Source organism: Erinaceus europaeus, chromosome 11 (genome assembly GCF_950295315.1).
Source record: "Erinaceus europaeus chromosome 11, mEriEur2.1, whole genome shotgun sequence".
NCBI classification, from domain to species: domain Eukaryota; kingdom Metazoa; phylum Chordata; class Mammalia; order Eulipotyphla; family Erinaceidae; genus Erinaceus; species Erinaceus europaeus.
In genome coordinates this window covers 18780183-18803346 of record NC_080172.1, presented here as the reverse complement: position 1 = coordinate 18803346, position 23164 = coordinate 18780183, and the positions used below count along the sequence as shown (strand labels likewise).

At 37.2% G+C, this 23164-nt stretch overlaps 1 protein-coding gene across 1 annotated transcript in view; it reads left to right on the top strand.

Annotated features, from left to right (window-relative positions):
• Positions 1 to 23164, top strand: part of KIAA0825 (KIAA0825 ortholog) — a 427876-nt gene that overhangs the window by 64423 nt on the left and 340289 nt on the right. The window lies entirely within an intron of this gene.

Here is a 23164-nt window from a genome sequence, read left to right as displayed (position 1 = left end):
AAAAGTATAACGTTGAATCTGTCTTATCTTATGAATTCTAAAGTGTTACTGGGTAAAAATAATTGTTGAAAATTTGTTGAGATTTGCAACAAAATTTGAAAATTTAAAATACATTTAATATAATACTATTATATAATACATTGAATATATATATATTTATATATAAATTTAATATATAATGCATTTAATATAATACTATTGGCTATGGAAACACAGCATTTTAATAATATTTGATTTAAGAGTTTTCTAAGAGTGTGTACAAATAAAAGTTGAAAATTCCCAATTTTATTAAAACTCTAAATGAAAGGGGAAGTTACTATAACAGTTTTTCTGTCGTCATTAATGTTTGAACAGTAAAGAAAATTCTGGCTAGATATATGATTGTTTTAAAAGTTGAGATTAGCTATGTTTTTACCTGAAACTCGAAGTTATATGTTGAATAGGTGAATAAGCTTTTTAAAAATGTTTGAAAATTACCATTTGGTGAACTGCTATCCTTGGATTTGCAATAACTTTATATAATTTTTCAAAATTAATTGCATTTTCACTAAATTTAATAAAAAGCCAAAATATAAAGTTTTATGTATGCATCATCAGATAATTTTATTTTTTCTGACAGAATTTGTTTCTCTCTAGAAGTTTACCATAGAGAAGAGCAGAAATACATTAACCACTGACAATATACAAAGTCAGTTAGTTTAGTACATTCCAGTCTTGTTGAAAGGGTATAGACTTTAAACATTTTTAAAAAAATTTTTTAAATTTAAATTCTCATAGAAATATGAGAAGTCATGAGGGAAGAAGGAGGTAGAGAGAGACACCTGGAGCACTGCTTCACCACTCATGAAACTTCCCCCCTTGCAGGTAAGGACTAGGGGGCTTAAACTTAACCATGTCTTTGAACATTGTAGCATGTTTGTTCAACCAGGTGTACAGACTCCTAGTCCCAAGCATATAGATTTTCATTTTTATTGCTTAAAATATAAATTTCAGGGGGTCGGCTGGTGGCGCAGCGGGTTAAGCGCGTGGCGCAAAGCGCAGGGACCGGCATAAGGATCCCGGTTCGAGCCCCCGGCTCCCCACCTGCAGGGGAGTCGCTTCACAGGCGGTGAAGCAGGTCTGCAGGTGTCTGTCTTTCTCTCCCCTTCTCTGTCTTCCCCTCCTCTCTCCATTTCTCTCTGTCCTATCCAACAACGAATTGCGTCAACAAGGGCAATAATAATAGCCACAACTAAGCTACAACAAGGGCAACAAAAGGGGGAAAAAATGGCCTCCAGGAGCGGTGGATTCATGGTGCAGGCACCGAGCCCAGCAATAACCCTGGAGGAAGGAAAAAAAAAAAAATTTCAAATACATTTTGAGTGTGCATATTTTCTATCATTTTTACAGTCTTTTAAAAATCCTGTGTATTTGTAGTGCTTTCAGCATGGAATATTTTATTTTAAATATGTATTTATTTATTTATTATTGGATAGAGACAGAGAGAAATTGAGAGGGGGAGGGCGAGATCGAGAAGGAGAGAGATAGACACCCGAAGACCTGCTTCACTGCTTGTGAAGCTTTTCCCTCTGCAGGTGGGACCAGGAGCTTGAACCCAGGTCCTTGCCCACTGTAATGTGTTTGCGCTCAACCAGGTGCACCACCATCTGGCCCCCAATATGGAAAATTTTGTATCTGCTTGATGTTTAAAAAAAAGATAATTTTAAAGTTGTTAAAAAGAGAAATTTTTTATGTAGCTGGAAATATATGTAACTCCTATGGATTCCTAAGGGCTGACTCTGAGGTGAGAGAAAACAATGTGTGTCAGATTTAAAACCAAAATCTGAAACATTTCTCACAAGTCTAGGTGCACTGACTTTTCTCTAGCCTTTTCCCTCTTGAGCTTTGGTATAAACCACTTGAGAAATTAATGCTTTCCATCTGCCAGGCACTGTGCTAAAATAATCTTTTCCTATCCTAATTTTATAAACAAAGAAACAGATTAGAAAGAGTAACTTGCTCTGGATCATGTTGTAGAGCCAGGATTCTTAGGTTGAACTTTAATTCTTCAAGACTCATGTTCTTCAGGCACTATGCTATTGGACCTGGCCTTGAATTGTAGGATTAAATGCTTTGCCACCTATAAAAGAAAGTCCAAGCAGCACTGTTCAAGCAGACTGCCTGAAAAATTAGTTCAACTTTTGTGATACCTGCTATAAGCCAGGTAGCAGCTACCATGTTTAAGGTTTTGATTACTAAAAGATTAACTGCTGTCATTATTAACCAAGAACTGCTAAAACAACTTATGAAGCAACTGTATTTTTCCTTCAATACTTAATAAAATGACCAAGTCTTATTAAGGAAGTACAGTTTACAATGAAAAAAATATAATAATTTATTAAAATTATCAATAAAATATAATCAATATTCTCATTTGAGTAAAAATTAGAATGGGTTAAATAGGTTGTATATTGGCCTTTTTTCAAGATGTATTTTTTTAAAAAAATTGTATTTTTTTATTGAAGGAGGGAGAGAGAAAGTAGAGGGAGAGGGAGAACCAGCGCACTTGTCAGTTCTGACATAACGTGAAGCCAGCGATAGAACCTTTGACCTCTGGGCTATCAGGCATGTAAGCTGGTGCTCTAAGTATCTTCTATATCTTATATTACCATTATTATATATCTATATCTTTATGTTCACCAAGTGTTTGATATTTTGCCTGAAAGTAAAGAAAAAACATTTTTGTTAAAGCTTACATTTATTGGAGCAGATATTGGTGTGCAGAATTCTTATTTAATCTATCTAATCCCCAATAAGATAGGCATCATCTTTATTATCTCTTAATCAGTCTGAAAACTAAAGCATAGAGATATTAAGTAATTCACTTAAGATTATAGAATGAAGACAAGATTTAACTCAGATCTCTGTGACTTCAGAATCTTGGCCATTTAATTGTACGTCTTAAAAAGCAAGATTGAAATGTCAAGATACTGTGATGTCTCTCACTTTTTTCTTCAAAAAAGATTATCCTGGAACAGTGAAGCCCCACGATGGTGGGGGAAACAATACAGAGAACCATGCAATTTATCACACTACTAAGCTTTCCTAATTGCATCACTTCATAGTAAAATACAGAGGGTTTATTTAACTGAGAATTTTTAAATAGAAACAACTTCAAATACATAGAAGAATGTAGTACAACTGGCACTGTTCTCTCTTTCCATTGTCACAAGGGTTACCATTGGGATTCAGTGCCTGGCTGATGAATCCACCACCCCGAGTGGTCACTTTTTATTCTTTCTATTATTTTCTTTATGGAATAACCATTATGGTATCTACAGAGGAATAAAGTAAAAGAGGAGAAAGAGAGAGAGAGAGAGAGAGGGAGAGAGAGAGAAGAGACTATAGCTCCATCTCTTGTGAAGCAGATGGGGACTGAGGGCTCTGCAGTGGGGACTGAGGGCAGCAACCGGCATCCTTGCACATGGTAATGTGCTTGTGAAATGTCATTGCTGCAGATGGAGAGCGAGGACTCAAAACCAGGTTCTTGTGTGGGTCCTTGAGTTTAGTGCTATGTGCACTTAACCCGGTGTGCCGGCCCAGACCCCATGACACGATTTTGCACAGGAAAATAGGTCATGGCTTTTCCCAAACCTCAATATTTTCTTTTCTTTTCTGACTGTACAGGTGTGATTTGTGTGATTTTTCTTCCACTTGTCAAACGTGAAAATACAATATTTGTGTCAGTGTTTGCATTGCTCATGAGATTGGGTAGGTGAAGAGAGGCATGTGTGAGTAATCAAGTAAGTGGGAAGGGAGGTGATAAAAGGATGGAGAACCCTGACTTTGGTGTTTTCGTGGTGGCCTTGGTAAGGTAACCGATATAGGAAGAGAGATGAAATAGGCCCCTACAGAATATAGCCTTGTAAACCAATGCTGCCTCAATAGAGGCTTGAAAGTTTTGGGGAAATTAAGAACTGATAATTTTTGGAAATGAACAGATGAAGGAAGTGGACTTTCTACTTGTTTATACTGGGTTTTTACTGCTCTGGTCCAACTTTTTCAGATGGAAAGGAGAGGAGGGGAGAGAAAAGGAGATGAGAGAAAAGGAGGGGAGAGAAAAGGAGAGGAGAGAAAAGGATAGGAGAGGAGAGAAGAGAAAAGGAGAGGAGGAGGAGGAGAAGAGAGAAGAGAAAAGGAGAGAAGGGAAGGGAAGGGAAGGGAAGGGAAGGGAAGGGAAGGGAAGGGAAGGGAAGGGGAGGGGAGGGGAGGGGAGGGGAGAGGAGAGGAGAGGAGAGGAGAGAAGAGAAGAGAAGAGAAGAGAAGAGAAGAGAAGAGAAGAGAAGAGAAGAGAAGAGAAGAGAAGAGAAGAGAAGAGAAGAGAAGAGAAGAGAAGAGAAAAGTACGAGTCGGGCGCACGTGGGGCAAAGAGCAAGGGCAGGCATAAGGATCCTGGTTTGAGCCCCCGGCTCCCCACCTGCAGGTGAGTCGCTTCACAGGCGGTGAAGCAGGTCTGCAGGTGTCTCTCTCTCCTCTTCTCTGTCTTCCCCTCCTCTCTCCATTTCTCTCTGTCCTATCCGACAACAACGACAACAATAATAACTACAATAATAAAACATCAAGGGCAACAAAAGGGGAATAAATAAATAAATATTTAAAAAAGAAAAAAAAGATGCAGCACCAAAGCTTTCTCCAATATGATGGAGCCATCTTTCACATATATGGCATATTCCTTTTCTCTGGTATGTAGTTTAGGCAAGCAAGGGGACTGGCAAGGCAGGCCACACAAGATTGTGCTGCTTAGTCATGGGCATGGCTTAGGTTCACACCTGGCCCCCAAAGGACATGGGGAGCTTTCAGTGCTGAGGTACCTTTCCCTTTGTTCCTTTGTCTCTCTGCCTCTGTCTTTCTGAGTAACTTGATAAAGAGCAGTGAACCCCAGTGACCACAAATAAATGAGTAACTAAGCAAGCAAGGGAGATATTATTAATGAGGAATTCCTTCCTTCCTTCCTTCCTTCCTTCCTTCCTTCCTTCCTTCCTTCCTTCCTTCCTTCCTTCCTTCCTTCCTTCCTTCCTTCCTTCCTTCCTTCCCAGAATACTGCTCAGCTCTGGTTTGAGCCTCAGGCATGAGAGTCTCTTTTTCTTTCTTCTAGCGTTTGCCCTTCTTCCGTAGCCAGTCAACAGCGTCAGGTTGAGCCTGATGTAAAGTTTTTGTGATTGAGGAGGGCCCAATCATAACGTGCTAGGTCAAAGCTGGGTTGACGCTTGCAGGGGTCTGTGATGAGGTGTTTGTTCTTGACCTCAGCTGACTGCCAACTCTGTTTCAAAGAGTCTGGAACAGAGAAGTTCAGTGTAGGCGTAGGGGACCAGATTGGGTGATGAGACGTCAAGCGTTGGACAGGGTGGGCGAAGATATCCGCGTATATTGGCAGGTCTGGTCGATCGTAGACGTGGGAAATGAACTTAGATGATGCCGCATTCCGACGAATATCTGGCGGGGCGATGTTGCTAAGAACTGGCAGCCATGGAACCGGGGTGGAACGGATGGATCCAGAAATTATCCTCATGGAGGAATATAATTTGGAATCGACCAAGTGGACATGGGGGCTACGGAACCATACTGGGGCACAGTATTCTGCAGTGGAATAGCATAATGCCAGAGATGATGATCGTAGTGTGGAAGCGCTCGCGCCCCATGAGGAGCTGGCCAGTCTTGCAATGATGTTACTCTCTTTGTCTTTTTGACTCTTTGAATAACCATTATGATACCAATCTCCCCCTCCCCCCAGTTTCTTTTTACTGAGGAATAATCAGTTTATTTCTGTAGTGCTGTTGAGAGTAGAAATAGGCAGTGTTTTATTCTCAGAAAACACCACTCACTGACTTCTTAGAATTCCCAGGTACAAAAGCCCCAGAGATGGGCCTACATAGCATGGAAGGAAGATCTTGTCCTAAGAGTATGAGTAAAATTTTCAAGAGCTATATAGCTGGGAAACAATTGTACGTGTAAAATTTTGATAAATTTTTTTTTTTCAGCACATAAAGTGAAAAGTTGTGATTAGGGTTTTCATATATTTGGTCCTAAAGCCTTTCCTCCTAGGTCTGTTTGCCTGCCATGTCCTTACATTCTTGAGGCTTCTCTTAGAATATGCTAAATAGGATCAACAGTAGATAGCATAATGGTTATGCAAACAGACTCTTATGCCTGAGGCTCTGAGCTCCCAGGTTCAGTTACTGGCCCCACCATAAAACAGAGCTGAGCAGTGCTGAAGGGGCTGGGGAGGGGGTATTCATTGGATTTGTATACACATTTATCACCTGACATCTCTGAAAAGTTTAGTATTATTCCTGTTTTAAAGACACAGCAACTAGAAAGTTTAGCCAAGTTAAGTAACTTACACAAAATCCTATTACTAAGATGTACTCTTGCTGGGACTCTGTTACTCTTATGCTAAATGAATTCATTTGTAAGTTAAAACATACTTTTGTAATTAGGAAAGTAATTTCGACTTTAGCCATAGATTTTGTTGTTGTTATTAGGATTTTTTCTTTCTTTTCTTTTTCTTTTCCCTCTTTTTTGCCACCAGGGTTATCACTGGGGCTCAGTGCCCACAGTATGAATACCCAGTCCCGGCAGCCATTTTTTTCTTTCTCTTTTTTTTTTTTAATTTTAATTTTTTATTTGACAGAACAGAGAAGAAATTGAGAAAGGAAAGGAGATAGAGAGGAAAGAAATTAATAGACACCTGCAGACATGCTTCACCACTGAAGCATCTCCTGTGTGTGGGGACTGGGGCCTTAAACCCAGGTCCTTGCACATGGTGATATGTATGCTTGACTGGGTGTGCCACTACCTGGTCCTCCTGTTGAGATTTCTTCAGTTGTAATACATATTTATATTTCTACATTTAAAATTACACAAATGAATTTTGGAAGAAACTGTGATAAACTGTATCACTGATTCTATTTAGAAAATGTTTGGAAAGAAACAAACCCAAACTATATATCAAATCTGTATATGAGAAGGAAAATAAAAATGTTAATTTTTACTTGATTTTTTTGTTTGTTTGATTTTAAATGAGAGAACTGCTCTGTTCTGGCTTATAATGGTATGGGGAATTGAACTCAGACTTTGTAGCTGTAGGCATGAGAATCTCTTTGCATGACCATTAGACAAGCTACTCCTGCCTTGACTTAATATTTTTATAAGTATATGAAAAAAAATCTCACTTTATTTACTGATGTAATTGTACTATTTGAATTTATATATTTTTTCCAGAATTAAGTAATAATTAACTGAAACTATTGAAGAAATTGCTACAAAGTTTGAGACCTTTCTTGCTTTTCTTTTCCTTCCTTTGTTTTTCCTTTTTTCTCTTTTCTTTCTCTCTTTCTTTCTTTCTTTCTTTCTTTCTTTCTTTCTTTCTTTCTTTTACAACAAATAGCATCACCATCAGGACTAGGATGTGTGTGAGAAGAGAGTTTTATATGATGTGCTTGGGTAGAAGTATGGTTTTGAGTATGTGCATACATATGTATATATAGAACATTTATAATGTTGCATGGATTCTATTTCCTGAATCAATATTCACCATTCAATGTTCTGAGCACTCCGACTCTTTGTTCTAAAGACAATAGAGCAACAAAGATGAAAGACATGTTTACTAAGGGAGAAAATGGATGCAGTATAATTTTAGTAATGTTTTTGCTTCTGTATAGCAGCGTTTGGCAAGTACTAAGTGGCACTCAGTTATCTACTTCCTTTATCCGTAAAACACCTGTGCATTCTTCCTAAGGTGGGTGAAGTATTTCATTTATATACCTCTTCAGGCACTAAGGATGGAAGACAAAAGTGACTCACTGGTTTCTTATGAGGGAAAATAAGTAGTTTAAGGTTTATATACCAGATCATCCAATGATAGTTTAAACTGAAAAAACTTAAATGATATTAATAGCAAAATAAAAATAATTACAAAAATTATCAAAAAGAATAATAAAATTATAAGTGAACGCATTTCTTTTGCAATATATATTGAGTTAAACTTGTGATCAGGTAAAACACATTAAATTTTTTTTTAACTTACAAAATGGATATATTGACAAGACCACAGGATAAGAGGGGTACATTATCATACAGTTCCCACCACCAGAACTTTCTATCCCATCCTCTCCCTTGAAAGCTTTCCTATTCTTTTTCCCTTTGGGAGTATGGGGTCATTATGGGGTGCAGAAGGTGGAAGGTCTGGCTTCTGTAATTGCTTCCCCACTGAACATGGGCATTGACAGGCCTATCCTACCCCCAGCCTGTCTCTCTCTTTTTCTATGGGGCAGGGCTCTGGAGAAGCAGAGCTCCAGGACACATTGATAGGGTCCTCTGCCCAGGGAAGTCCGGTTGGCATCTTGGTAGCATCTGGAACCTAGTGGCTGAAAAAGAGTTAAGATATAAAGCAGAACAAAGTGTTCACTAATCATGAACCTAAAGGCAAAAAAATTGCAGATGAAGATTTGGGGTCTCCATTTTAGAAATAGCTAGTAGGTCTATTTTAGGCATATTCCAAGGGGCCCACGGTTTTGCTAGTTTTTGCCTTAGTCTGACAGCTAACATGCAGGTGGATCCAAGGTATTGTCTGGGAAGATGGTGTCATAGTTAGAAAAAGGACTAGACGAGCCCCTGGCTCCCGTCCTGTAGGAGAGTCGCTTCACAGGTGGTGAAACAGGTCTGCAGGTGTCTATCTTTCTCTCCCCCTCTCTGTCTTTCCCTCCTCTCTCCATTTCTTTCTGTCCTAACAATGTGCCATCAATAACAACAATAATAACTACAACAATAAAACAAGGGCAACAAAGGGGAATAAATAAATGAATATTTTTTAAAAAGTAAAAAAAAAAAACCTAGAAAGCTGGATTTGTTTTTTCATCTATAAGTTTATATTCTTTAGAAAATGAGTTTCCCAAGTTACTATGCAACATTATTAAAACTTTTTTTGACTTTTTGCTTTTCCCTTCTAAAATATTTTGTTATTTTTATATCTTGATTGGCAGACATGTTGTTAATTATGAATACTCAGCTCTCTTGTTTTATGTAACATGTTTAAAGAATTTTACATGTACCAGTCATAATCTTCTAAATTCAAGTGTAATATGGTAGCCTTCAAGTGGACTGTTAGTGTGAAATATTGCTTACTATGTTTTTTCTCAGTTTCTAAAGAAAATATGTGACTTTGGGTTGTTATACTACTAACCAGTTATTAATACCCACCATAATTTTACCATAAATAAATTTGTTCAGCAATAAGTAAACAATTACTGGTGAGATTCCTTTAAAAATGGAGTCTTTCTAAATGGAAGTTGAGAATCTTAGTAATTGGTCTTATAGACAGTGACAGAGGAGCCCCAGTGGTGCAATGAACAATGAAACAATAAAAACAAATAACATAAAAAGGAAACACAAACAAAATTTGAACTGAGAGGAGTGTATTACACCAAAGTAAGAAATTCTGGGGAAGGAGGTAATGGGAGGAATTGAAGAGGGCCTAGGAGTCTTGATGTATGGTAATGGAAAATTACCTACATTGGGGGCAAGAGTGTTCTACAGACACTTATTGTGGGGAGATGAGAAATTCTACCATGTGTCAACAACATCCATACTGTAAACCATTGGCCTCACCAATAATATGGAATAAAACATTTCTCCTAGAGCAGACAAGATATAAGTCAGTGGACAGTACATTGTTTTGCCATGCCTGTGAACTAGATTGGATCCCAGCCCATACTACATTATCAAAAGCAAATTGTCTTGTGCCACAGTATTCTTTGTTATGAGAACTTAAATGTATGGCATGTAGCTCTTTCATCACATGCATGTATGTACCTTTGATCATCAGTGTCATATCTGTGAAGTCAAATAATTGCTATAAAACAAATTTCCCTTGAAACCTTTGTAACTTAACATTGTCTGTTTTCTTTGACTTAGAGAATTTTTTTGTTTTTATTTTTTTTTTGTAACTGGTGCTGTTAAAACTCTTTGTCTGAAGTAGCATTTTTCTGAGTAGGGACTGATCTTTGTCCAAGATAGCTTTGAGTGCACACTAATCAATTTTCCAGATGTGGAAATGAGATTGAAATGATTAATTTTGGAGTAAAAGACTTAAAGCTGTAATGGATTTCTATTCAGAAATCAACTTGCCTCTGTTATTCTTAAATTTGAATTTCTAATTCTTTTTTAAATATAGATTTTCAGTTTGGTTCTAAAACTTTTAGAAGAATTTAAGTGGTTGAGTCATCTAAATGGAGATCTAAAATTTCACATGTAAAGAAAGTTAAGAGTACAGTATATTGCCTCAACCGAAAGTAAATCCTTTAAATATTTGTTTTTGCAAGTTATTTTCCAACACTGCATAATTTTATTTTAGTTAGAATAGTATAGTTTTTACTACATATTACTAGTTTAATCTCTTTAATAATAGGTAATTGAACTTATACATAAATCAGCCAGTGCTATTTGAGAGATGAGAATCTAATAAGATGTTTGGAACTATGATGCTAGCAAACTATATATTTATATAAAAAAATAAGTTATTTGAGGTTTTGGGATTTTAGAATTATTTAACATGGCCATACTGAGCTGGTTTTATCAGTAGGATAACTGGAATTATATTGTTTGTCCTCTGAAGCAGAAAATACTTTTTGTTTAAAATTCAGTGTTAGCATTTCCATTAGCAAAATTCTACACAGTATAATTACTGCAGTAATTATTGGAGTAGACACTAGGCTTATGAAACAATTTGTCCTAAAAAGAAGATAAATTGCCTCCAAATTTATGATGATCACTTTCAAAGGAAGTTATATTGTAAAGTTCTTTCATACTGCCTTATAAGTATTATCAGTTATAATCATCATGGTTAATATTCTCTTTATAGTAGAACAAAGCAAATCATCCTTCAGCTATTTGAAGAGAGTTTACTTTTAATGGCATTTTCCTTAGTTATGATTATAGAAGGCATAAAGTTCACAGTTTTATTGCTATATGAACCTAGTTAGCAGAGTTTGGACTCTGAAGAGAAATTGGAAGATACAGAAATCTGTAAGACTTAATAGCTAAAATTTAATGGGAAATCACCATGTGAAAAAAAAAACAATTCCTTTATTGGCTTTATGGCTAAGTGTGACTGCAATGATTTGGTTGAAGCTTTATGTTCACTGAAGGTCTTTATTCAGACTTTACTGAGTTTGTGTAATTGACCTGAAACATCTCATTATTTGAGTTAAACATATGCAAATTTAGACATACTTTCTATGCTTATTCATAGGTGATTGTTTTGCCTTATTTCCATGGCATAAAGGCCATAAAATATGCTATATTTTTATAATAGATTCTTATGAGAATGTGACATTATAGAAAGATACTTGACAACAGTAATTTCTTGACATATTTGACTAAAATTGGTATAAGTGCTAAATTTCGTATGGATCACTCAATCATGAACCAATGGGAGGTTTTTTTGTTTGTTTGTTTTGTTTAAATTTTTCATTAAAATTTGATCATGTGCCAGGTTTTTGTTTTTCTTTTCAAAAAAGAAACCAGGAATCAGACAGATGTTTAAAAGCATTAAATACCCTTATAAGGTTTTTTCATTGTGTTTTTCCATGCTGTCCTGATAGTTCTTTAAGATTCTGTCATTTTCAATCAACACAGAATACATGTGATTGGGATATCTGATAAACTTGTCAATGTCTCTTTAAAACAGGATTCCCCAAACTGTTCAAATCAGACCCCTACTTCATTTCAAATGAATAAGACAGAGCTGTGTCACGGGCATCTGTGTATAGCCAGCTCAGTCTACAACTAATTTGTGCAGGAAAAAATTAAATCAGGAGGCAAATTATTCCATGATTGCTCATTCCCAACAGAATTGGGCATCATTCTGAAGAAAATATCAAATAATTGGTTTCAGGCCATGTCAGACACATGCAATTCCCTTCTCTAATGGCTATGTGTGGTAGCACCAGGCCTCAGGGGTCAGCAAAGAACTGGAAATAGCTTAGTGCCAGGCATGGCAATAGAGAGATGAGCACATAGGAAATGAAGTGGCAATAAGTGCAATCCATAGGGGAAATGTGCTTCACTTGGAGTTTAATATATCAGTTCAGAATCTGGCAGGAAGCCATGCAACAACTGTTTACCTTTTTGTCAGCATCTGCATCTGTTCTGTTTTGTAAACAGCACTTAACTCTCAGTTGGTAAATGCTGGAATCAGTAACAACTGTTAGGGGATTTCTTTACACCTCCCCCCTCCCACTTTTTTTATACTCTATAACAAATGCATACTACAAACAATGTTTGCCTTAGATTAACAAGGAACAGGCATTAATAGGGTCAAAGGGATTTGGTTGGGAACATTTTATAGCTTCTTGAGTTTACAGTAATTATATCTGTGTGATTTGAATGTATTTTGTAACCTATCCAAATTAAACTGTTAAAAAAATGCTAGCAAGCAGTAATGAAGATGATTTTTTTATAATTATCTTAAGTACTGTGTATAGAAAACTGCTGGCACTGTTTGTAATAATTTAGTTCTGTGCAATATTTTCTATTACAGCTGCTATGCAGAAATATTAAGTTGCCTTTTGCAGTTTTAGGAAATTAGTGATTATATCCAGAAGTACTAATTATTTTAACCATACAGTTATTTAAAAAAAAAAAATACACATCACAGTGAAACATAAAAAAAGTCAATCTGTGACTAGTGCCTATAAAACTGTATCATTAGTAAACTCAAATGTAAGAATAATACTGTTTTAAGTTCACTGTCTGTTGGGACCTAGTAGATGAATACTTTCATATGCAGGATTGTTACAATAAGGCATCCTTTGAAAGTATCATCAAGATTAGAGGAATGCATGAATTTCCCCATGCACTGCTTTGAAAAGGTACTCTTTAAACATCTCCTGCTCTATCTCTAAGTTGCCTTGCTTTTGCTTTATTACACAATTTCATATCTGATTTAACTCAAATCTGACTTGGCTTTCTTTTGCTTTTACCTATATGATAAGTATTAAACCTTAGATTTTTTCATTATTCTTTCTCAAACATATGACTTCTCTGAATCTCACACTCATTGGATTACTGTAAACCACAAATAAAACTTGAGTCACTTATTTAAACTACCATATTCTCTTGTCCTCTTTTATATGTCTGAAGGTATAGTGTGCATTTTCCAAATTTGTTTTAAAATTTTTTTAATTATCTTTATTTACTTATTGGATAGACACAGCCAGAAATTGAGAGGGAAGGGGGTGATAGAGAGGGAAGGAGGCAGAGAGACACCTGTAGCACCACTTCACTACTCATGAAGCTATCCCTGCTGCAGGCGGGGGCTGGGGACTTGAACCTGGGTCCTTGCACACTGTAATGTAAGCACTCAACAGGTGAGCCACCACATGGCCCCTATTTTTCAAACTTCTTGACAATCACTTTGCTCTTTGTCTTATCGAAATTATGTGGCCAGAATTTTTGATAATCTGATTTTTTTATTAAGTAGATTTAATTAGAAATAATAATTTGGCCACTTGTATAGTTTCTTCTCTTGAACCTGAAAATATTCTAACATAGTTTTCTGGGTTAACATGTTACTTATTTGTCAGTTACTATATTATATGCTCATTTTTTATGCATACAGTGCAAGTTATATGCACATTGTAGATTCATTGATATCATTTGGAGTATTGAGATTTTGTTGTTTTCATTATCATACAAACCACTATCCAAATTTCATAAATTTGCATTCAAAGTTTTTAATAAAACATGTCACTAGGCTTTGAAAGTAGAAAAGAGTTGCTTTTTCTGTGAGTGTGCATTCTGTCCTAAAACAGAGATCCAATTGAATTACTCCATCCCATTCTAGTATTTACATTGAATCTATAAAAATAAAAGAAAACATAACACTATTATCTGTAAATATATATATATATATATAAACATTTTAATAGAGTTCTCTCTAGTTTAGAATCTGCCACTGAAAACCATAGACAAAATATAGAATTTTACTTTCACCTTATATGATTATTTATTAATTAAAATTTTTTATTATCTTTATTTATTGGATAGAGACAGACAGAAACCAAGAGGGAAGGGGGAAATAGGAAGTGGGACAGAGAGACACTTGCAGCCCTGCTTCACCACTTGTGAAGCTTTCCCCCTGCAGGTGGGGACCAGGGGCTCGAACCCAGGTCCTTGTACACTGTAGCCAGTGCACTGTAACCAGTGCGCTCAACCAGGTGCGCCACCACTCGGCCCCATGATTATTTTATTTCTTATTGAGTATGTGAGTGCAGTTTCCATGCTTATGTTAATTCTTTTACTCCTATCAAGATTGGCTATTACTAAGTGCTAATTCTGGAGCTTTAACACATTCAAGAAATTAAATGAAGTATCTGACTACAATGGAAGAGGAGCATAAGTAGTTTTATGGCTAATTAAATTTAAGCAGTTAGGGCTGGCATTATTGATCTTTAAAATTTTACTGAGATGGGTTTGTTTTGCAAGTATGTTGTCAGGGAACGCAATTTCAGTTCTTCCCAAGATAGGTGCGTGCCAACACAGTTCGTCCACCATCAACTTGTCCTATCCTACCGTATGGCACTGGGCCGCCAGTCCTTTTCAGTCCCCACCATCCTTCCCTTTTTGAGTTCTTGGCTCAGCTGAAATAGATCACAGTTAATTTAAGAGATGTTCATGTGTTGCCAATTATCTCTACAATTTTGAGGAATATAAAAGTGAACTACATTAGTGTCCACTGTGTTTTGCTTTTTTAAAATTCACTTAATAGAAATCAGTATTTTGTCATAGCCCTCTTGTGTTGCTTTTTTTATCTATGAGGGGAGGAGCCAGGACCTCGAATATATAAAATTTTACCACTCTGGGCTGCTTTTCTTTCCTTTTTAAAATTTTTTAAAAAATATTTATTTATTCCCTTTTGTTGCCCTTGTTTTATTGTTATTGTTATTGATGTCATTGTTGGACAGGACAGAGAGAAATGGAGAGAGGAGGGGAAAACAGAGAGGGGGAGAGAAAGACAGACATCTGCAAACCTGCTTCACTGCCTGTGAAGCGACTCCCCTGCAGGTGGGGAGCCGGGGGCTCGAACTGGGATCCTTACACCGGTCCTTATGCTTTATGCCATCTGCGCTTAACCTGCTGAACTACTGCCAGACTCCCACTGGGCTGCTTTTCTTTCAGAGAGGAGAGTAGAGGGGGAGAGAGGCATTACAGCACCAAAGCATCATCCAATCCCACAGTAAATACAATGTAGACATCCTACCCAGTATTTTACCTCTCTGCCACACATTATTATTTTAAATGATACTTTAATCATTTAATGTGGCTGTTTAAACAGCTTTGACTGAAATTTTCATGTCAAATGTCAAAATGCTTAAATATTTATTGTCCCCCAAATAGTCAAAGTGTCTGTTCTGCATGCATGTAAGCATGAAGTTAACAATCCCTGGGAGGACTTGCAAGATTATTGTGCTTTTGTTCTGATGCAATATATAGGAGATGGGACTGGCAATGGTGTTCCCTGTTGAGAGCACTCATCACCATGTGCCAGGACTTGGGTTCAACTCTCAGACCCCACCTGTAGGAGGAAAACTTCATAAGCACTGAAGCAGTGCTGCAGATGTCTCACTTTTTTCCTATCTCCCCTTCTCTCAGGCCTATCAAAAATAAGTAAACAAATAATATATTTTAAGTTTTCATTTATTTGATAAAGACATATAGAAATTGAGTGAAATAGGGAGATAGAGAAGGAGGGAAACAGACACCTGTAGCCCTGCTTTACCACTCAAGGAAGCTTTCCCTCTGCATGTGGGGACTTGAGGCTTGAACCCTGATATTTTAGCATTCTAACATGTGCATTCAACCAAGTGCACTACCAGCCAGCCCCTATAAATAATATATTTTAAAGAAATATGTCAGTGACTTGGGGGATGGGTATTGTCTATGGATCATTAGCTAATTCTCTTAAACGAATGTTAAAGGTAGCCCTTTGTTGTATTTGTTAAGGCAATAGTCATTCCCCAAGAAAAGAGAAAATTAAGTGCTAATTACCCGGTCATGAAGTGTGCAGGAATAGAGCACTGGCAATATGCTCTAACCAGTAGCAAATGGTGTCAGGGCACAATAGAATCAACAAATTGATTGCTGATAATTGTTTTTTAAACCTACAATGTAATAGTAAGTGGCATGAAGCAAATTTTTTGTACTGAACCCCTAACTTGCAATAAAATTCGAACTTTCTGCCAGATTATTACTTTAGAATCTATCTTATACAAAGTTATTACTAATTAAGCCTTTCCTTTAAGAATATTAATGCTATTCATTTAAAGTTGTACTTCCTTTTTTTTTTTTTAGGATATATCTTTGAAGTGTGATGGCTCTCATTTTCTCTTATAAACAGATAAATATTTTAATTGACTTTTAAGATATTTTAAATTGATATCTCCATGTCATTAATAGTCAAATACTGAGATTAACTGTTTATTTACCATCACATGGTTATCAATCTATATATTAGCTTTTGGTTTGCCAGGCTAGCTTCGCCAGAGAGAGAGAGAGAGAGAGAGATGAACTCGTGGCGGTGTGGTAATACATTTCTTTATTGATGCGGACGTCACAGAGTCGGGTGTGAGCACAGCAGGTTTAGGCCACATGGAGCTGGCAAAATGGCCACCTCCCGCTATGCACACCAGACCTTCTCCAGGTCAGGACGCGGAAGAGAAAGAGAGAGGGAAGAAGAAAGAGCAGAAATAGAAGTGACTTTTATAGAATTCCAGAAGTGGCAAGTCAGGACTGAATTGGCTAGGAAAGGGGGTGGAGAAAACAAGACAACTCTGGGAAGGTAGAAAGCTTCCATACCAATGGCTACTATAGTTTTTTAGCTCGTGGGAATGGGCGATACCCTGAGGGGATAATGTGGTGGCGGAGGAGTCATTTTTAAAACAAGGCAGAAGATTGATATGTAAATAATAATACTTGCATGGAAATATGGTGGTTTGTGGGTCCTGCCAGTGTTCGACCACATCTGCACAATTTCCCAACAGTTTATAAAATATGAGAGAATTCTGAAAATGTCAACCAGTGTTAATATAATTTTGTGATTTTTCCTGGCAAGGACATATTTGTACCCCATCATATATTTTTAAGAATCAGACCTTATACACATCAACATATAATCTGGTTACCATGATGAATCAATCAGTCACAAAAATGACTGTACATTTAATGCCTCTTTGGAATCAATCACTCATGATAATTAATGATTAAAACAAGGAAGAGCTGTTTATTACAACCTTTTGGAAACTTCTAGATTCTCCTGAATTCCAAGCATATCACTTTGGGAAAAGTTGAAATCTTAGCTCTCCAAACAACTGCAAATAGCTGTTTTCTGATCCTCCTTTGTGTGAGTGGGAAAGCAAGCTCATTCTGCTACTTTCACACGTACACAGTTCACTGTTCCTGCCTTCTGTGAAATTTTGTTTATTGCTTAAAGTACTTCTTTTCTGTTTGTTACTTGGAGAAATTAATATCCTGGTGTATGTCTGCAAGTTTTGTGCTTGGAGCGGAACCAAAAGCAAGCTAATTTAAATATTGATCTGTCTTCATATTGCCTTCCCTAAACGTAACCTCACAGGATTCTAGGTGCTACTTTATAGAAGTATGACTAGCCAGCCATATTGATACACTGTGTATTTAAGGATTAGTTCACTAATTGTGAAGTTTTATTTATTTATAGTATTAAGGTTTCTCTTCTCCTCTGCTTTCTTCTGGATTATCAAAAATGTTGCTAATTTATCAGTTACCCTTACATATCTGTAAGAAACAGGGCTTATTGGACAGAGATGTGAGGTAAGGAAGCGACACTTAGCTTTCAACGTCTTATAGCTTTGTTAGGAGATTCCTAATCAAATAAACTTGCTTTGCATTCCAACTTTGCCACTTGTCAGCTATATAATCTAGGTGACCTATTTTTTTTCATTTTCCTTTTTTTCATTCTATCTTTTTAATAGGTGGGACAGAGAAATTGAGAAGGGAGAGGAAGATAGAAAGGGAGAGAGAGGGAGTCGGCGGCAGCACAGCGCGTTAAGCGCAGGTGGCACAAAGCGCAAGTACAGGGTAGGTTCCTGGTTCGAGACCCCGGCTTGAGCCCCCAGCTCCCCACCTGCAGGGGAGTCACTTCACAAGCAGTGAAGCAGGTCTGCAGGTGTCTGTCTTTCTCTCCCCCCTCTGTCTTCCCCTCCTCTCTCCATTTCTCTCTGTCCTATCCAACGATGACAACATAAATAACTACAACAAATACAAACAATAAGGGCAGCAAAAAGGAAATAAATAAATATTTTTTATAAAAAGGGAGAGAGAAAGACACCTGCAGACCTCCTTTACTGCTTGTGAAGAACCCCCCATGAAGGTGGAGATTGCAAACTCAATCCCTAATATGATGTTTTACCATTTGGCCCCTGTGATCTGGTTATCTTTTATTGGTGTTAGTCCTTTAACTTATAAAATAGAAATGAGGAGAAAATATTGTGATTGATGAAGATTCCAAGAAGAATAAAATCTTTACTTTTCATCTTGATTAAGAACTAAAATACAAATATATGAAAGACCACTGGGAGTTAGACAAGTTGTTATAGGGTCCAGTGATTCCAGCAGCTAGGGTTTCTTCTGACTTCTAACCAGAATTAATCAAGATGAATGGAACTGTGTTGGTTGTAGAGTGGGCAGGACCTAGAAAATCAGGAAGCAGAAAGAGAAGACAGTGTTCACTTCCAGATGCTTCCCTTTAACGCTAATGAATGTTAATTTAGAAGAAAATGCAGGTCTTATTTCTCAGGTTCTCTGATTCTCACTTAGCCCTGAGATTTCCTCCAAAGCACTGTTGGTAGCTCAGTCCTACTCTACTACCCACCTAAACTTTGTCAACTTGGATGAGGGTAGACAGCATAATGGTTATGCAAAGAGGCTTTCATGCCTGAAGCTCTCAAGTTCCTGGCTCAGTCCTCTGCACCATCATAAACCAGAGCTGATCAGTGCGCTGGTTAAAATAAGATAAAGAGGAAAACTTCAAGTCAATTCTGGAGCAATTAATAGTATTTGTTTTGAGAAAAAGTAACCTTCCTCCATGTAGTTTTTTCCTAAAGTTTGAAATCAATTAAAAAATTATCTGGTGGGGCTGGGTGGTAGCATACCTGGTTGAGCGCACATGTTACAATGCACAACCCCCTGTTCCCACCTGCAGAGGGAAAGCTTTGTGACTGGTGAATCAGGGCTGCAGGTGTGTCTCTCTCTCTTCACCTCTATCTCCCTCAACCCTCTCAATTTCTATCCAATCAATAAATAAAGATAATTTTCTAAAAATCATTTGGTGTTTTCAGGGACTTTTACATCTAGAATTTGAAAAAAAAAATGCCCACAGAGCATTATGAAAGAAAAGAAAAGAAAAACAAACAAACAAACAAAAAACAAGGGCAACAAAAGAGAATAAATAAATATTAAAAAAAAAGAAAGGGAAAATATATATACATGATGCTATCAATAATTATTTTCGAAGTAATTTGTTTTAATTAGGAAGTCTGGGAAAGATGATTTTGTATAAGGAAGAGCAAACTAAAACATCCTTATGAAGGATTTGGACTTGAATTAGGCCTTGAAGGGTAAGTAGACTTGCATAGGCAGAGAAAGGCAAAGAAATTTTCATGCATTCATGAAAGCACAGTCAGAAGAGACTTAATGTGACGCATGAAAAGGAATTGTGAGTGGCATATAGGAGCTATTCTGTATATAATTGACAAAGGTATTAGCCAGGATTCTTGAGTTTGCAAGTGACATCTTTGCTCTTCCTTTCTCATTTTCTGCTTCTTATGCAAAAAAGGGAGGGGCATTTGTAAAGAATGTGGTAGGTTCTGCAATAGAAAAAAAGAGCTCAGCAATTAAACCTTTAGGGCACAGTAAATTTTCTGGAGACCTGATCAAATGGAGTTTAATTTCCTAGCTATATTTCATCATTTGTTTGCTTAGCTTCTACTTAAGTGATGACTTAGTTCTCAGGCCAATTTCTCTACCTCAGTAAAGTATGCGATTCTTGACAGCTTCTTATTCAAATCCTAGCAACTTCCCTGGTACCTCAGTTCATTAAGTCTCAGGGAAGTTGTCTCCTTGACCTAGGGATCAGCTTATTTTTAGAAGGGGGGAAGAACACTGGACAGACAAAAATGTAGGTGTCAGATAGACAGATGACTGAATAAATGATGTGAAAGCTCAAGGACAGTCTTGAAAACCAGTCTTTGATGTTTAAATTATACAGAACTATGAAAGGTTCTTAGCAGAAAGTTAACTTGAGAGTAGTGTTTTCATAGAACAGTTATGTGAAAGAGGATAAGGATATAAAGTTATTAGAAAAGCCTTAGAAAACCATTTCCTGGGGAATGTAAGTGTGATTTTGATGAAAGTATATACTGAGGCAGTCTTAAAAATAGAGAGCAGGGTGACTAGGAAATAATAGGCAATCTGGCAACAGTCAGCAAATGAACAGCCAGGACATAATGGGAACATATTAACAATCTAAATTCATAAGTTTCATTCAAGAAGAGCAGTTAGATAGTGAGAGTGGGTGTCACAGCTATTTTTCTCAGAGTACGTTAACTTTGTCCTTCAATAATAAATAGCTTACCTTCTCCGAACCTCTGTCTCCTCATCATAGTCTTAGTCAAGACAGATCACACACATGTGCACACACACACATATACTCACACACACACACACACACACAGTTTGTGCCTTTTAGTATCTGTTCAGTAAGCAGAAACTATTCATTGTTTTTTATTTATTTTCACCCATTTCTCCACCCCCACTTAACTAACTATACTTTCTGTCTTACTGTATCAACTTTTCTGTGACTTTCATTAACATTCTCCGGACTCTTTGAGGTCAGAGCTTACCCCTTTTTGTAAAGGAACAAGTAGTTAATACTTAAGAGTTTTCAAGGGTTGCATTCTCTGTCTCATCTGCTCTGCTACTATAACAAAACAGCTACAGAAAATATCTAAGTGCAACATATCACACTCCCTCTTAAGTTTCACCTTATGTTTTCTTTTTTTAAAATATTTATTCCCTTTTGTTGCCCTTGTTGTATTATTGTTGTAGTTATTATTGTTGTTATTGATGTCATCATTGTTGGATAGGACAGAGAGAAATGGAGAGAGGAGGGGAAGACAGAGAGGGGGAGAGAAAGATAGACACCTGCAGACCTGCTTCACCGCGTGTGAAGAGACTCCCTTCCAGGTGGAGAGTTGGGGGCTCGAACTGGGATCCTTATGCCGGTCCTTGCACTTTGTGCCACGTGTGCTTAACCCACTGCGCTACCGCCCGACTCCCACCTTATGTTTTCTTACAGTTTCATATATCAATGAGGTCATTCAGTATGTGTCTTTCTCTTTCTGGCTTGTCTCTCTCCACATGATGGAACTTGAAAGAAGAGGAAAAGGGCCAGGAAGGAGGGAAATTGGGGTCCTGTTGTGCCTATGTGTTAGAGACTATACTTATGACCCACATAGTCAACGACTGCCACCTCTCCAGATTCAAAGGAGGTCTCGAAACTTTACATCAGGCTCAACCTGACGCTGTTGACTGGCTACGGAAGAAGGGCAAACGCTAGAAGAAGAAGAAGAAGAAGAGACTATACTGTAAACTACTAACCCCCAATAAAGTAAAATAAAAAGAATGGTGAAAAAGAAAGAAAATATGTGAGTTTTTTTTTTTTGCCTCCAGCATTTCATGTTGTTGTTTGTTGTTGGATAGGACAGAGAAAAATTGAGAGAGGAGGGGAAGAACGAGAAAGACACTTGCAGACCTGCTCCACCACTTGTGAAACGATGTCCCTGCAGGTGGGGGGAAATGGGGGCTCCAACTGGGATCCTTGCACCCATCCTAGTGCTTTGTACTATGTGCTTAACCCACTGTGCCACTGTCGGGACCCTGTAAGTGAGTGTCTGTGGGTGTATTCCAGTGAAACTTTTATTTGTGGGCACTAAAACTTTAAATTTATAGAATTTTCACGTTTCTGGAAATATTCTCCTTTTCATTTTTTTCTGTTTACAAAGAGAAATGCCAAATTAGCTCACAGGTCATGCATAAAGAAACTGCCATATTTGTCCTATGAAACACAGTACATTAAACTCTGAGTAGACTGCCCCCACCGGCCTCTCACTAGCTTTGTTTCTTTCTATATACTGCCCATCTTTTTGCTCTTCTTCCTTCTCTTCTCCTCCTCCTCCTTTATTTCAAACCCAGCCACCAACAACTCTGGACCCAATGCAAGACAAGTGAATTCTAAAATATTTCTGTTTATTAAAGTTTTATGATTTTTATTTTAATGCTAAAGTTGAATATATGGTTTGTTTTGATAGTGGTAAAACTAAATTCAATTGTTTACTTTTCACCTTAGTAAAAAGTGTTTCTATAAAATATATGGAATAACAATAGATCCCAGTATTGCCGATGGAATACTACTCAGCTACTTAGAATGATGAATTCACCTTCACTTCATCTTGGATGGAGCATGCAAGAATCATGTTAAGTGAGATAAATAAGAAAGAGAAAGATGAATATGGGATGATCTCACTCATGGCAAGTAGTTGAGAAATAAGAACAAAAAGGGGAAAGGAAAAGTAGAACTTGGTGGATTGCACCAAAGTAAAGGACTCTAAGGGGTAGGGGGTGGAGGAGGTGAGAGGAGGGGCGTTTAGGTCCTGGTGCATGATGGTGGAGGAGATCCTAGGCTGGGGGTGAGAATGTTTTGCAGAAAACTGAGAAATTTTACTTATGTGCAAACAACTATCCATACTGTAAACCATTAATCCCCCAATTAAAAAATAGTATAAGTCAACTCCTTATATTTTCCATCCATTTTTTTATTCATGAAGTTTTCTTAGCTCTGAGTTTTTCTTAAGTATCAAATCTAATGTCCTCAACTTTCCTGAACTTAACCATTTAAGGAGAGAGAAATTGCTTTGAAGAGACAGATACAGCTACAGGAGTCAATAGATGAATGATTGTTCTGTGTTGTGGCCCTTGCCAGACACTCACATCTTGCTTTCAAACCTCACTCAGGACTTTCTATCACCACAAGAAC